Here is a 15,365-nt window from a genome sequence, read left to right as displayed (position 1 = left end):
AATTCCCATAATAATGAAGTAATATTCCTAACCTTTCCTAAGCCTCCAACATTTATTATTGCCATTTTGAGTCATTTTTGTTTTAATTTGTATTTTTTATTATTAGTGATTTGGAGCATTCTTTCATGTGATTGTTAATACTCTGCAGTTCTTTTGAAAACTGTTCATATGCTTTGACTATTTATCTATTGGGAAATATTAGGCTATTGTTATGTATTTTAGTAATTATTTATATGCTTATATTGTCAAACATCAAATCTTTATTAAAGGAATTTGACCAAAGATTCCCCCCCCATCTGATCATATCCATTCTAATCTTTAATTTTGTCTGTGCAGAAGTTTTTCGGGTTAATGTAATCAAAATTATTTATTTTTCATTTGTAATTGTCTTTCTTGTTTATTTAAGAAAACAGATCCTTCCTATAATTATGAGAAATACATTGCTTCTCTCCTAATTTTTTATTCTTTTTTTTCTATATGAATTTCTATTTTATTATGGAAAAGATGAAAAATGTCACTTTCTCCACAATACCAACCAGTAAAACAGATCTGTTTCAGAATTTAAAAAGACAAAAAGCAAAACAAAAACAAACAAACCAAGGGGAAAAAAAACCTTTACATGAGTTTTAAATTCTATTTCAAAATATTAAAAAAAAAATCCATCATTGAAAACAGAGCTCCAGTCCTCTACTTTGCCCTCAAACAGAAAGGGGAAAAGTCCTGTATCATGCAGGGAATATGTTGGCTAGTTTAACAGATATCCATCCTAGCATTATAAGCATCCAATTGTGCATCTTCTTCTGTGAAAAGCTGTTGTTTTGAGCTTCTGCCTCTCCCTTTGCCTCCTCCTCTCTTGTCCTCACAGCATCCTCTCTGGTGCAACATTTATCACCAAAACCTCCAGAGCGATGTTTTGGTTTTTTTTTTCTTTTTTTACTTCTATACTCTGTGCAGGTCTTCATTGCGTGTCAACCTGTGATTAAGCTGATTATTTAAAAGGTGACCATCCAAAGGGACACCATTATACTGTTTCATGGTATAAGAAATAAGTGTTTTACCAAGAACTCCATTAATTAATTGATGAATCCAGGAAAAGAACTCTGTTTACATTCTTGAAAGAACTGGCATCTAGATAGTAGGCACATCCGTGAAGTGCAAAAGCACAGACAATTCTTTGTCTAACAAGTCCAGAGGTTACAGCCCATCAGAAATGCCTAATTTCACCTGAAAGTAAGTCCTGACCCCTGATTACATTTCCCATTGCCATTGACTTTATTTGGTCATAGTTCCCTGTGAATGACAATTGGCAGTCCCTCTATAAGTTTGTTTCCTTTGTTTTACATCCATCTAATTTTAGATTTCATTTCTTAGGTTTCAGTTTCATTACTTTGATTTAATTTTCATTTCTATGATTTTTTTAAAAATATATGTCTGTGGAAACTAAACCCTCATCCAATTTTCACAATGACCTTCATAGCATGTGCTTTTCACTCAAAGTGAACATCTGTTGTTCCTAAGTTCTGGCCAGGCAGATCATAATGTATAGATTTCAATTTTAAATTCAGCAAATAACTCCCGGATATCTGCATCAGAGATCCCAAGATTCAGATTAGAGACTAGTAATTTCCCACTTGTTGCAATGCCAGCCCTGCCTCCAAAGTTTTGTCTAATAGGTTGTGTTGTCACTTATTTGAAAGCTGTTTTGGTCCACTTTAGGATGGGACTTGGTTCCTGCTACCACTACGAGCATCTCCTGTGATCATGGCCAGCCTGTTCCAGAGAGCCCCAATCCTTGGCTCACTCTGGCTGCCTCCTGAGTTCCTCAGCTACCCCAGCAGTTCTGAGCCACAACTAGCACTGCCCTGGCCTCTACTCTGCCTATCCTATTAATTCCATTTGAGTTTAATGATGCTGTCCAGGTACAAATCCATCTTGTCAAGCACAGCTGGCATGAACTCAACTAAATTTTTATATACTCTGATCAGTAATATTAGGATTGCATATTCATTTAGAATGTGTTGGGGAATATGGTTGATGAGCTCCTGGATAATTAGGTGGAGTTTACTAGAAAAAGCCTGAAGTACTGATAAAATTATAATATTCCCTGAGGCAAACAGAAAAGTTGCATTGATGAGGATCAGCTCAGCCTTATAGGCTTACCTCTGTGGAGGTCTTGGGAAACCCCACTTTACTGTAATTAATCACAAAGCCAAGTTATGATGTCAAATCCTCAAAGCTAAATTTTCCTTATACATCTACCCATGGCCTACATTATCTTTGCTGAATCCCTTTTGAGGTTAATCCACCACTGTGTTCTGCCATGTAGTGTCTTTCTTCTCCCATCTTCCCCCCAATGCCTCAAGAAGTCTTTCTCCTTGTTATAGCTAATTAACTTTTATAAAAAAATTAAAGCTTTTTATTTACAAACATATGCATGGGTAATTTTTCAACATTGACCCTTGCAAAGCCTTCTGTTCCAAATTATCCCCTCCTTTCCCCCCACCCCCTCTCTAATGTGACAGGTAGTCCAATACATGTTAAATATGTTAAAATATATGTTAAATCCAATATATGTATATATATTTATACAGTTATCTTGTTGCACAAGAAAAATTGGATCAATAAAGGGAAAAAAAAAACTGGGAAAGAAAACAAAATGCAAGCAAACAACAGAAATAGTGAGAACGTTATGTTGTGTTCCACACTTAGTTCCCACAATCCTCTCTCTGGGTGTAGATGGTTCTCTTTATCACTGAACAATTGGAATTGGTTTGATCATCTCAATGTTGAAGAGAGCCACGCCCACCAGAATTGATCATCATATATTCTTGTTGTTGCCATGTTTAATGATCTCCTGATTCTGCTCATTTCACTTAGCATATGTTCATGTTAGTTTTTCCAGGCCTCTCTGAAATCAGTCTGCTGTTTGTTTCTTACAGAACAATAATATTCTATAACATTCATATGCCATAATTTATTCAGCCATTCTCCAACTGATGGGCATCCACTCAGTTTCCAGTTTCCTACTCTAATTCCTTGAATCTCTTTCTCGGCTCTTATTGCCGAGGCTAGCGTTTCTAGTACTATATTGAATAGTAATGGTGATAGTGGGCAACCTTGTTTCACTCCTGATCTTACAGGGAAAGGTTCTAGTTTATTGCCATTACATATGATGTTTACTGATGGTTTTAAATATATGCTCATTATTATTTTAAGGAATAGTCCATTTATTCCTATACTCTCAAGCGTTTTTAGTAGGAATGGATGTTGGATTTTATCAAATGCTTTTTCTGCATCTATTGAGATTATCATATGTTTTTTGTTAATTTGGTTATTGATGTAGTCAATTATACTAAGAGTTTTCCTAATATTAAACCAGCCCTGCATTCCTGGTATAAATTCTACTTGATCATAGTGTATTATCCTGGGGATGATTTTCTGAAGTCTTTTTGCTAATATCTTATTTAAGATTTTAGCATCAATATTCATTAAGGAAATTGGTCTATAGTTTTCTTTCTCAGTTTTCGATCTACCTGGTTTAGGTATCAGTACCATGTCTGTGTCATAGAAGGAATTTGGTAGGACTCCTTCAATCCCTATTTTTTCAAATAGTTTATATAACATTGGAGTTAGTTGTTCTTTAAATGTTTGGTAGAATTCACATGTAAATCCATCTGGTCCTGGGGATTTTTTCTTAGGGAGTTGGTTAATAGCTTGTTCTCTTTCTTTTTCTAAAATGGGACTGTTAAGACTACTTACTTCTTCCTCTGTTAATCTGGGCAAGCTATATTTTTGAAGGTATTCTTCCATTTCATTTAAGTTATTGAATTTATTGGCATAAAGTTGAGCAAAGTAGCTCCTAACTATTGTTCTAATTTCCTCTTCATTAGTGGTGAGTTCTCCCTTTTCATTTTCAAGATTAACAATTTGCTTTTTCTCTTTCCTTTTTTTAATCAGGTTTACTAAATGTTTGTCTATTTTGTTGGTTTTTTTCATAGAACCAACTCTTAGTTTTATTAATTACTTCAATAGTTTTTTTTTTTTACTTTCAATTTTATTAATCTCACCTTTTAATTTTAGAATTTCAAGTTATGTGTTTGTCTGGGGTTTTTAATTTGTTCCTTTTCTAGCAATTTTAGTTGTAAGCCCAATTCGTTGGCCCTCTCTTTCTCTATTTTATGCAAGTAGGCCTGTAGAGATATAAAGCTTCCCCTTATTACTGCTTTGGCTGTATTCCACACATTTTGGTATGATGTCTCATTATTGTCATTTTCTTGGGTGAAGTTATTAATTATGTCTATGATTTGCTATTTTACCCAATCATTCTTTAGTATAAGATTATTTAGTTTCCAATTATTTTTTAATCTATTTTCCCCTGGCTTTTTATTAAATGTAATTTTAATTGCATTGTGGTCTGAAAAAGGATGCATTTACTATTTCTGCCTTATTGCATTTGATTTTGAGGTTTTTAATGTCCTAGTATATGGTCAATTTTTGTATAGGTTCCATGAACTGCTGAGAAGAAAGTATACTCCTTTCTGTCTCCACTTAGCTTTTGCCAAAGATCTATCATATCAAACTTTTCTAGTATTCTATTTTCCTCTTTGACTTCTTTCTTATTTATTTTGTGGTTTGATTTATCTAATTCTGAGAGTGCAAGGTTGAGATCTCCCACTATTATAGTTTGCTGTCTATTTCTTCTTGCAGCTCTCTTAATTTCTCTTTTAAGAATTTAGATGCTGCACCACTTGGTGTGTATATGTTTAATATTGATACTGCTTCATTATTGATGCTACCCTTTAGCAGGATATAATGCCCTTCCTTATCTCTTTTAATTAGATCAATTTTTGCTTGATCTGAGATGAGGATGGCTACCCCTGCTTTTTTGGCTTTGTCTGAAGCATAGTAGATTCTGCTCCACCCTTTTACTTTTAGTTTGAATGTATCACCCTGTTTCAGGTGTGTTTCCTATAAACAACATATAGTAGGATTCTGACTTATGATCCAATCTGCTAACTTCTTCCTCTTTAGGATGGAGTTTACCCCATTCACATTTATGGTTAAAATGACTAATTCTATATTGCTTGCCATCCTGTTAACCACTGCTTATGCTTTTCTCCTTTCCTTCCCTCTTACCCCTCTATATTAAACTTGTGAACACCACTTGCTTTTAACAGTCCTCCCTTTTTAGTATCCCTCCCCCACCTTAAAGTTACTTCCCTTATTTTACCCCTTTTCCTCACAATTTCTGTATTCCCTTCCCCTTAGCTTACCCCTTCCCTCTCACTTTTCAATGAAGTGGAAGAAGTTTCACCATAAATCAAATATGTCTATTGATACACACTATGTTCATCTCCCTCCTTTCTTTCTCTCAGATATAATAGGTTACCTTTGCCTCTTCATGAGTTGTAGTACCATCACTTTACACTTTTTTATGATATAATTTCCTTTCCACCTCTAGTTTCCAGGACAAATTATACATACGTTCTTTACATTTTTTTATAACAGAAGTATAGTTCTCAAGATTTCTTTTTACCTTTTTAGATATCTCTTGAGTTCTGTATTTGAAGATCAAACATTTTATGTAGGTCTAATTTTTTCATCAAGAATAGATGGAATTCATTTATTTCATTAAATGTCCATCTTCTTCCCTGGAAAACAATGCTCATTTTTGCTGGGTAAGTTATTCTTGGCTGCATTCCAAGTTCCTTAGCCTTTTGGAATATCATGTTCCAGGCCCTTCATTCTTTTAATGTGGACGCTGCTAGATCCTGGGTTATCCTTATTGTGGCTCCTCCATATCTGAATTGCTTTTTTCTAGCAGCTTCCAGTATTTTATCCTTTGTCTGATGGTCCTTGAACTTGGCCACTATATTTCTTGGCGTTTTGATTTTAGGTTCCCTTTCAGTAGGTGATCGATGAATTTTTTCAATGTCTATTTTACCCTCTGTTTCCAAAATGTCTGGGCAGTTCTCTTTGATAATTTCCTCGAAAATAGTGTCCAAGCTCCTTTTTTCCTCACATTTTTCAGGGAGTCTGATTATTCTCAAATTTTCTCTCCTGGATCTGTTTTCCAGGTCTGTTGCCTTTCTAATAAGGTACTTGACATTCTTTTCAATTATTTCATTTCTCTGGTTTTGCTTGACTACCTCTTGGTTTCTCCTTGAGTCATTCATTTCTACTTGTTCGAGTCTAATTTTCAATGATGTATTTTCTTCACTCACTTTTTTTTATATCTTTTTGTAATTGTCCAATTGAGTTTTTATCTTCTATGGAATTTTTTCCCATTTTATCCATTTTATTTTTTAGAGAGCTGTTTTCTTTTTCCAGCTCACTAATCCTGTTTTCCTTGGAGTTGTTTACCTTTTCCAGCTCACTAATCTTGTTTCTCAATGATTTGATTTCTTTATCCACTCTGTCTTTAAATACGTGGGATGACTTCTCCAGGCTCTCTTGCCAAGCTTCCCATTTCTCTTCTAGCTCTCTTGTGAGAGCCTTTTTGATTTCCTCTATGAGATTCTTTTGTATTGAGAAGCAGCTCATATCCCCCTTAGGGGATTCCTCTCGGGACAGTCTGTTTTTAGTCTCCTCAGTGTTTGAAGTCTGCTCTCTCTCTCCATACAGAAGCTGTCAATAGTTAAAGCCCTTTTGAATTTTTTGTTCATTTTGTCAGAGTGGGAATGGAAGAAAACAAATTGACAAGAGAAACAATTGGTCTGTTTTGGGGGGGGGATGGAGCTGGATGGTATTAATGGGCTTCCTCTACAGACTGGGGGAGAGGGCAACAGCGAGGCACTAACAAGACAGCGATGGCTGCGCTGCATCTGTGCTCTGAAGCTCTGAGAACTTGGAGTCACTCCAGGTGGGGGTTGAGGGTAGCCGGGTTCTGAGAGACACTAGCTTTCCGGGGTTTTAATCTTCATCTCTGGTGTTTACACCCTCTCCACTGATCCTGGCTTGTTGCCAAGATGGGGTTTCCACCCTGGGGTAAAAGCCTTTTTGCAGAAGTGGCAGAGATCATACCCCTCCCCCTCCAGTCTGAGCTGTATGAGCTACCTGTCTTGCTCTGGCTTGACTGCCCTCAGTCTGCACCCAGTCTGATTGACCCTCCCCCAAGCAAACACAGACCTTTTTCTGGTGAATTTCAAGGATGTCTTCTCTTGGTGATTATTTGTAGATTTCTTTCTGGTCAAGCATTAACTCTGTCATGAAGTAAGTTCTGAGAGAAAACGAGGAGCTCAAGCAGCTGTCTGCCTCCACGCCGCCATCTTGGCCGGAAGTCCCCCTAACTAACTCTTTTAGGATAGTAAATTCCTCTATAGATTTTGCCTGCCAGTCAATAATGTACTAACACCTCATGGCATGTTCCCTTTCTCCTGGTTAATTATGAGGCTTACTAGAGAACTTGTCTTTTTCCTTTGTGAATTGTTGAAAACCCCTTTCCTAACTATATGCTTTCCTGAATCTCTTTCATATTTAATACTCCTGTATATATTGTACTTCTTCATTTTGTCTGTAATCTCTTCTCATAATAAAGGTTCTTTTTGGCAAAGAGAATGCCACTGTGAATTCTTCCCATATACCTTGCATCTTGTCTCTTGTATTTTGAATTAGTATTTGTTATCCCACTTCATCATGATGTCAAGTATTGATTTAAGTTTAATTTCTGCTTTATACTTTTCCAGGCAATTTTTATCAGCAAGAAGTTTTTCTTAGGTAATTTATATTTTCTACTTTTTGAATCTCCCTTGTCGAAACTGTTTCATTTATCTATCTTGTTTTTCTTTTCTTTCTTTTTGTTTTAAATGATACCAGATGGTTTTGATGGCTGCTGTTTTATAATATATTTTGAGTTCTGGAAGTGCTTCTCCTGTCCTTTCCCCCTATATCCATTCCTATTCTTTTCATAAATTTCCTTGCTATTTTATTTTATTTTATTGTTTTTTTAATATTTTTTTAAATTTTTATTTTATTTTATAATTATAACATTTTTGACAGTACATATGCATCCTTGCTATTTTAGATCTTTTATATTGCCAAATCAATTTTGTTATTAATTTATTAAGTTCTATAAAGTATCCCTATGGAAATTTGATTAATACAGCATTAAAATATAAAATAACTTTGGTAGTATTGTCATTTTTAACATATTGACATGGCTGAGCCATAGGCACTGAATATTCTTCTAGATAACTAGTATTTTTTTTTTTATTTCTTTAAGGAGTACATTTGTAATTGGTTTATACAAGTTCTTTTTATGTCCTTTGTGAGGTCAATGATGAGATTTTATGTATTTTGAAGTTATTTGGAGTGGGATTTCCATTTTTATTTTGATTCCTTAGGTTTTATTATTATTATTATTATTGTATATTATTGCTATTGATTTTTGAATAAAATTTTAAACCATCAGCAAACAAGAATAATTTCTCTAGTCTTTAACTGTCTTTATCTTTCTAATTCATTTCTCTTGTTTTATTGTTATTGCTAACATTTCCAGAACTATCTCAAATAATAGTAGAGAAAATGGAAATCCTTGACTTACTCTCAGTTGGAAAAGATTCTAATGTATTCATATTGTAAATTAGCCTTGCTTTTGGTTTAAGATAGATTCTTTTTTATCATGTTAAAAAGATTCCTCTAGGCCTGTACTTTGTAGCATTTTTAGCATAGATAAGTGATGCATTTATCAAAGGCTTTTTTCTGGAGCTCAGTAAATGACCATAAAGGTTTGGGATGTTCTAGTTTTTAATATGATCAATTATATTGATTGTTCCAAAGTTCTACTTAATCATAATAAACGATTTCTTGCTTAAAATGTTGTGGAATGTTTAATAAGACGCTAAAATTTTTTTAGTCAATATTCAGTAATGATATTGGTTTATAATTTTTCCTTGGTTTTGTCTTTTCCCTGTTTAGGTTATAAGAACTATATTTGTCTCATTAAAGGATTCTGGTAGGATGCTTTCTTTCCTAATTTTTGAAAACTATTTGTAAATTAAGGATCTATTTTTTAAAAAATTTAATTGAATTCTTTTAATAGAAATATGAATATTCTTTGGCAGTCTAATTTAGAATATGCCATAAGCCTTTTAAGTCTAGCCTCTCCAGCAATTTTATCTGTAAGCTTATCCAAAACTGAGAGAGGAATGGTGAAGTCTCCTACCACTGTTTTATCACTGTCTCTGTTTTTTTGTAGCCTAGCTAATGTTTCCTTTATGAATGTTGATGCTAATGTATCCAAAATATTCCAACTACAAGTTTATGAATGATACTGCTTTAGTGTCTTTGGTTCCTTTCAGTTAAAAATGTCTTCTTTGTTTATTCTTTTTTTTTCTTTTAATGTTTGATTTTGCTTTGTGAGATAGCATGATTTCAATTCTACTTTTTTTGACTCATTTGATATATATATATATATATATATATATGTCTGTGTTTAAATGTTTTAAAAAGTTTGCAATCAACTGATTATAAAGTTGTTTTCTTATCACTCTCATACCTCTTACATTGTTTAATACTTTTACATTAAAGTTTATGTTTATATTTTCCCCCATTTGTTCTACTATTGGTCTTTTTTCAAGTTATTATTTTCTCCCTTCTTCTTCTGTAAACCGAGTTCTATCTTCCTTATTCCCACTGACTCTCTTCCTCTCCCTTCTAATACTTCCCCATTTGGAGAGGGGAAGTTTTGCATATTAATTTCTTTTTCTTTCCTGATTTTATCTGGTTATTTAATTCTTTCCTTGGTTTTCCGTTCTTATTCAATAGATTCTACCTTCTCCTGATTATTAGTTTTTGAATTTTTTTATCCTCTTTTCTGACAAGATTTCTCTTACTCTCTTTTTATTCTCTATATTCTTCATTCAATTAAAGCTTCCAAATTCCTGAGATTTTCCTTCTAGGTAGTTTCTACCACTGTCTTATTAAGCTTTCCCCATGGATTCCCATTTTCCACTTTATGTCACTCCCAGAACAATACCAATTCCTGCAGGGTCCAAGAATAGATTAGTCCATGATATGAGTTCTATCAATATCTTGTCCCTATTTATGCAGTTCACCACTGATCTATACCCAATTATCTTCCCCCCCCCCCATATGCCTCAAAATTACTCCCTAGGGCCATGTTTTCATGTTTTCAAGTTTTAGTTTCCTAGAAGTTCCAATTCTCCTTTCCCCAGAAGGATGAGTAGTTTTTCAAGCACCAAATCCCCTTGACCATATCAAATCATGGTCTCATCTTTCTTCACAGAATACATTTCTTCATCTATGAAAGTATGTGTCAGTGGAACCTTTCTTCCCACTATCTCTCAGAGGCCAGGTCCCTCCTTTCCCTTAGTTTTCCTGTTCTCCTCACCCAATCCCTTGTAGGCTCTTCTCTTCTTGAGATAATAGGGATCATCTCTCCATCATGGCTAGCCCTTGATTTGACCTGTGCATATTCCACACTCTCCTCTATATCTTCTTGCTTTCCCTACTTGCACATATCTTCTCATTTTGTTATGTAGTCCCACAAAAATATTGATTTACCTATAGAGAGGATGTCACACATTCTGTCCACAATGCCACTTTCACCTTCATCAGATCTCCTTGTGTACATTTAGGAAGAAGTCTCTTACTAGCCTCCCTGTTGTCATTCTGTGGCCATTGTTAACTTGGGATGCTGCATTTCTTTTCACTTCCTGAATTTCTGTTTTCTGAGATCTTAAAGAAGCAAATGATCTCTCAAGGTTTGTTTTCTTTTTAAGGAAGTTTCAAATACTTCTTTATTGTTGAATATCTATCTTTTTCATTTATGGTTAAATCAGATTTACAAAATAACTTACTCTAGGAATTATTCTCCAGGAATTTTCTGGTCACTGCAGAATAGTCTTGTTTTATTTGAATTGCACTTCCTTTGTGTTTAAAGATCTTTCTTTTGATTGTTTTCTGAAATTATTCCTGAATTCAGTTGTTAAATTTAACCACTATGTTTCATGGAATTTACATATTTATATAATATTTATATATTCTTGGCCTTTGTTTTTTTTTCTGGTGGTGATCTAAAAATTTTTCTTGTATTGTTTCTTATATTATGGTGTTTAGGTTTCTTTTAATCTTATATCATTCTCAGGGAAGTATAATCTTTAATATGTCTCTACACATCTTGTCTTTGAGATCAATATATTTTTCTTGCATAGTGAACATGTTTTATTTTTCTTTATATGTTCTATTATATTTTATTTATTTTTGTTAAATATTTACTTTTTCATTGTATTTTATTTTTCCATATATATGCAAAGATAGTTTTCAACATTCACCTTTGGAAAACTTTATGTTCCAAAATTTTCTCCCTCTTTCCTCCTTACCCTTGCTCGACAGCAAGCAATCCAATATAGGTTAAACATTTGCAACTTTTCTAAACATATTTTCATATTAATCATGCTGCACAAGAAAAATATGTTAAAAGGGGAAAAAGTGCAAGAAAGGAAAAACAAACAAACAACAGCAATAGGTGAAAATCTATCCTTTGATCCATATTCAGTTTCCATAGTTCTGTCTTTGGATGTGGATGACACTTTCCATCCCAGTCTATTGGAATTGCTTTGAATCACCTCATTGTTGAAAAGAACTGAATCCATCACAAGTGATCATCATATAATCTTCTTGTTGCTGTAAACAATGTCTCATTTCATTTAGTATAAGTTCATATAAATCTTCCACATTTTTCTGAAATCATACTGCTCATCATTTCTTATAGAATTTCCTATTACTACCTTTCTGCATTTGATTTTGAGGGTTCTATGCCTTAATATATGGTCAGTTTTTGTGTAGGTACAACTGAGAAAAAGATATATTCTTTTTTATTCCCATTCAATTTTCTTCAAAGCTCTACCATACCTAACTTTTCTAAAATTCTATTCCCTTCTTTCATGTGTGTTTTGTGGTTAGATTTATCTGGTTCTGAGAGGGGGAAGTTGAGATATCCAACTAGTATACTTTTGCAATCTATTTCTTCTTGTAATTCACTGTTTCTGAAGGAATTTGGATGCTATAACACTTGATGCATGTATGTTTAGTATTGATATTAATACATTATCTATGGTACTCCTAAGCAAGATGTAATTTCCTTCCTTACCCTATTTTAATTAGATCTATTTTTGCTTTTGCTTGATCTGAGATTAGGATCAGTACCCCTACTTTTTTTTTTAATTTTTATTTATTTTTTTTACTTCAGCTGAAGCATAATAGATTCTGCTCCACCCTTTTACTTTTGTTCTGTATGTATCTTTCTGCTTCAATGTATTCTTAATAACATATTGTAGGCTTCTGGCATTTAATCCATTCTGCTCTTTGCTTCTGTTTTATGGAAGAGCTCATCCCATTCTCATTCATAGTTAAGATTACTAATTGTATGTATCCTATTTCTCCCAGGTTATATTTTCTCTCTCCTTTCATCCTTTCCCTCCTCATTACTGATTTTCTTCTGCCCACCACCTCCCTCAATCTGATCTCCCTTTTTTCAGACTCATTTTTCTTATTCCTTTTGCTTTTTATGTCTACCCTCCCCTTTTCTTTTTCCTTTCTCCTTCTATGTCCTTATAGAGTGAGGCAAATTTCTACACCAAACAAAGTATGTATGTTATTTCCTCTTTGAGCCAAATTTAATGAAATTAAAATTCAACAAATACAACCATTTTGGAGAACCATTTGGAACTATGCTCAAAAAGTTACGAAACTGTGCATACACTTTCATCCAGCAGTGCTACTACTGGGTTTATATCCCAAAGAGGTCTTTAAGAAGGGAAAGGGACCTACATGTGTAAAAATGTTTGTGACAGCCCTTTTTGTAGTGGCTAGAAAGTGGAAACTGAATGGATGCCTATCAATTGGAGAATGATTGAGTAAATTGTGGTATATAAATGTTATGGAATGTTATTATTATGTTATTATACATGACCATCAGGATAATTTCAGAGAGACTTGGAAAGATTTACGTGAACTGATGCTAAGTGAAAAATGAGCAGAACCAGGAGATTATTATACACAGCAACAACAAGACTATATGAAGATCAATTGTGATAGATGTGTCTCTCTTCAACAATGAGATGATCCAAACCAGTTCCAATTGTTCAGTAATGAAGAGAGTGAACTATGGGAAATGAGTGTGGACAACAACATAGCATTTTCACTCTTTCTCTTATTGTTTGTTTGCATTTTCATTTTCCTTCTTCAGGTTTTTTTTTTCCTTTCTTGATCCTATTTTTCTTGTGCAGCAAGATAATTATAAATATGTATACATATATTGGATTTAACATATACTTCAACATATTTAACATGTATTGGACTACCTTCCATGTAAGGGAGGGGATGGAGGAAGGAGGGGAAAATTTGGAACAGAAGATATTGCAAGGGTTAATGTTGAAAAATTACCTATGTGTTTTTTTATTAAAAAGCTATAATAAAAAAAGAAATTAAGGTTCAAACTATCTTCATTCTCCTTCCTTCTTTCCCTCAATTGTAATAGGTCTTTTGTACCTCATGATATAATCTAATTAATCCCATTTTACCTCCCTTTTTCTATTTTCCCAGTACAATCCCTTTTCAACCCTTAGTTTTTTTTTAATCACTATATTAAAATCAATTTATATCTACACCCTCTAAGTATATTCCATTAAGATAATGCTTAATTTTGTTATGCAGTTGATTCTTAATTGTTGTCCAAGATCCTTTGCCTTCCAAAATATCATATTTCAGGCCCTCTAATACTTTAATGTGAAAGCTGCTAGTTTTGGGGTTACCCTGATTGTGGCTCCTCTATATTTGATTTGTTTCTTTCTAGCTGCTTGTATGATTTTCTCCCTAATCTGATAATCCTGGGCTGTAGTGACAATATTCCTTGGAGCTTTCATTTTGAGGTATCTTTCAAGAGGTGATCAGTGGGTTCTTTCAATGACTATTTTGCCTTCTGGTTCTAGGATATCAAGACAGTTTTTCTTGATGATTTCTTGAAAGATGTTGTCCAGGTTCCATTTTTTTCATCATGGCTTTTAGGTAGTTCAATAATTCTTAGATTTGGTCTCCTGAATCTATTTTTCAGGTCAGTTGTTTTTCCAATAAAATATTTTACATTTTCTTCCATTTAAAATTTTGTCATTTTGTTTGCTCCTTAATGCCTTATTTAGTCACTCACTTCTATTTGTCTAGTTCTAATTTTAGTGAATTATTTTCTTCAGTTAGCTTTTTTTAACCTCCTTTTGCATTTGAGCAATTGTATTTTTAAAGGGGTTATTTTGTTCAATGAATTTTCCCCCCATTTTGCCAATTCTATTTTTAAGGAGTTGGGTTTTTTCTACATTTTGCTAAATATATATTTTTAAGAAATTGTTTTCTTCACTATATTTTTCCCATTTCACCAAATTTATTTTAATGAGTTATTTTTCCTTCAATTTCTGGGCTTCCTTTTCCAAATTATTGACTTTCCCCCCCAAAAAAAAACCTTTCATAATTCTGTATATATTCCTCTTTCCTCCATATTTCATCTCTTTCTTTTAAGATCCTTTTTGAATTCTTCCAAGAGAGCCTTTTGAACTGGAGACTAGTTCATATCCTGCTTTGAGGCTTCTCCTATAAGCATTTTGCCTTTGCTGTCCTCTTCAGATTTGTGTTCTTATTTTCCTGGTCTTCATAGTGACTTTCTATGGTGAGAGCTATTTTCTCTTTTTTAGTTCATTTTAGAAAGTTGAGCTATGCTCCTAGGGCACAGGGGAGATTGTTCCAAGCTTCTTTTGCAGAGAAACATGGGTCTTTCAGTGACTTTGCTGGGATCAGTGGTGCTGCAGGCTTTTCCACTGTACTAGCTGGGCCTGACCAAGAACCACTTGTTATGCTGAGATTTGGTGGCTCATGGTTTGCCTTTTGTAGTTTTATTGGAGGCTGCTGATCCACTGCTTTTCTGAACAAGGACAAAGTAGCCAGTGCTGCCATACTTTGGCTAAAAGCTTCCCACTACATTCTTTGCATCAGGCCTCCCTGGTCATTCCTGCACTGGGCTACATTTTCCCCTGCACAATTGAAACAGACCTTTTCTGAAGTTTTTTCCCAAAATATCTTAAACTAGAAAATCATTATATTCTGAATGTTTGCGGGTTCTGTCACTCCAAAATCTCTTCAGAAGCTTGATGTAGCCTTGATTCTGAGAGAAGCTGGGGAGAGCTCAGGCAATGTTCTGTCTACTTTCTGTCATCTTGACTCTGCCCCTTGTATGTCTTCTTTTAATGTTATGATTTTGCTTTTTTTTCTGGAGAGTCCTCTAGGTCTATGCATTTATGTTACTAATCTATCATTTTTTCTTTTGTTTCTATGGTGAGTCATGTCATCATGGATTAAGC

The 15,365-nt window shown here is 33.9% G+C and overlaps 1 pseudogene; it reads right to left on the bottom strand.

The window, feature by feature from the left end:
- Positions 1-750: 750 nt before the first annotated feature.
- LOC141543933 (THO complex subunit 4-like) lies at positions 751-14,961 on the bottom strand (annotated as a pseudogene).
- Between the last annotated feature and the right edge of the window lie 404 nt (positions 14,962-15,365).

The sequence above is a fragment of the Sminthopsis crassicaudata genome, chromosome 5 (genome assembly GCF_048593235.1).
Source record: "Sminthopsis crassicaudata isolate SCR6 chromosome 5, ASM4859323v1, whole genome shotgun sequence".
Lineage (NCBI taxonomy): Eukaryota > Metazoa > Chordata > Mammalia > Dasyuromorphia > Dasyuridae > Sminthopsis > Sminthopsis crassicaudata.
Note: the sequence above shows the minus strand (reverse complement) of the source record. Positions and strands in the feature narration are given on the sequence as shown.